Here is a 2,211-nt window from a genome sequence, read left to right on the forward strand (position 1 = left end):
TTCTCGTCCTTGGGAAAGTGTTTCCATGGATTTTGTTGGGGGATTGCCAAAGTCTAGAAAGGGTCATGATTATTTGTATGTAGTTGTGGATAGGTTCAGTAAGATGTGTATTTTGACACCATGTAATAAACAGGTCACAGCTGAACAAACTGCAAAGTTTTTCTTTCAAAATGTATGGGTTCATTTTGGGTTACCCACTTCTATTGTATCCGATCGAGATTCTCGATTTGTCGGGAAATTTTGGTCAAGTCTATGGGAGTTAATGGACACAAAGTTAAAGAAGAGCACGACATTTCATACACAAATAGATGGTCAAATAGAAGTGGTCAACAGGACAGCGATATAGTTGCTTCGAGAATATTGCAGCAAGCATCCCAAACTTTGGGATGAGCATTTTTGTTATGTGCAGCATGCTTACAACCATGCAAAACATTCTTCTACTCAGAGATCTCCTTTTGAGACTTGTTTTTGTTTTATACCAAAGTCTCCCTTGTATTTTGTCTTTGGTAAAGACATAATAGTTGAAGGACACAATGATGTGGACAAAGCAACCAAGTTCATTGAACAAATCTAGGAAATTCACCAGGAAGTACACGAACAGCTAGAAAGAAGCCAAGCAAAGTATAAGGCGCGGCATGAAAAGCATCGAGTTGAGCATAGTTTTCAAGTTGGTGATCAAGTCTGGTTGTACATCAGCAAAGAAAAACTACAAGGGGAAGGTAAGAAGTTGAAACCAATTAGATATGGTCCTTTCAAAATACTTGACAAAATTGGCAAAAATGCTTTCCACCTAGATCTACCAACTTATATGCAAATCTATTCCATCGTAAATGTTGAAAACTTGTGATTGTATGAGCCTTCATTGATTGAATATCCTGAAGAGAAAGGTCAGCTACCTTCCATTGAAGATATTTTTCCCGAGTATCTCAATGAGCTACAAGAGGACACAATTCTTGACAGGAGGATAAGGACTTCGCGACGGGGAAATGTTGAGTATCTTCGAGTTGGACTCAAAGGTACAAATCCAAATAAAGCATGATGGATCAAGATTGGAAAAGTGAAGGAACTTTATCCTCACTTACTCGACAATTAAAACCAACTTTTGGTGGTCCAAAAGCTTCCAGTGGGGAGGAGTGATCCAAAATGGATCTAGTTTTGCCTCCATATCAAAGTATTCAAATGTGGATGAAAGTAGGATCAAGTCGAAGTGCTCATCAATACGATTCCAACGGTGTGAACGACGCATAAATCCAAGTCTGGATGAAGAAGTTAGAGCCAGTCAAAGTTTTTGGGAAAACTAGGGCAACAGTCAACAGTCAACCAGGTCAACAGGATGATGTCAGCAAGACATGTGTCATCCCAAGAATACACCACTTGTCTAGGATGATGTCAGCAGGTTAATGACATGTCGCAGTGTGATTGGTTAATATGGGCCAATCCAGGGCTGACATGTGGCATCCCAGATTTTGCCCAATATTACCTATTTTCCAAAATTTTGGGGATCAAGGAGGATCGAACACCTAAGCTCCCGGAATGGGTAAGTTTTCACCGGAATTAGGTCACCGGATGAGCTACCTTGGTTCTTGTTATCGGAGTTGATTAATTTGTATCTATTGATTGCGAGAAGGTGGCCGGAAAAAGGTCGGACGGTTGGGGTCAACCCCACGACCGCCGGACCTTTGGATATAACAATTATTATATAGTTCCGAAACAATATCACATATCACCGCTAATATATAATATAACCATATGTTTAACGTTATATACCAATGCCTTCACACCTTCAGGCTAACCAACATACCATCTGTTCGGGCTTGAAACAGAACTGAACCAAATTTTTATTAACCTGTTGCAGAGTCGAACCTGCCAAAACCAGGGTGCGCAGACCGAGGTGGTTTCCATAGCACAAAGTGCGGTTTTTGTCAACGAAAAGTGGTTTTGCAGAAGGCGGAGGTGGTTTTGTACATTCCAGGGGGTCTGGAGGTCACAGTGGCCAAATATGGGCAAGTTTATACTCGTTTGACTCGAAATTTCGAGCTGAATGCAATGGTGAGATCCTTTTTCTCATTTGAGTCTTTGTTTTTGAGCTCATGTCTGTAAAATCATTTTGAAGACTAATAAAGCGGTCACACTAGAAGCTAAGGACCCGGAGAGGTAGCTAGGAAGTCTGGTGAACTTCGTTATCAAATTGTCGTTGTGTTGATATGTTTG

This window comes from Pinus tabuliformis, chromosome 7 (assembly GCF_031772625.1).
Source record: "Pinus tabuliformis cultivar Carrire ecotype Pingquan chromosome 7, CPIR1, whole genome shotgun sequence".
Classification (NCBI taxonomy): Eukaryota; Viridiplantae; Streptophyta; class Pinopsida; order Pinales; family Pinaceae; genus Pinus; species Pinus tabuliformis.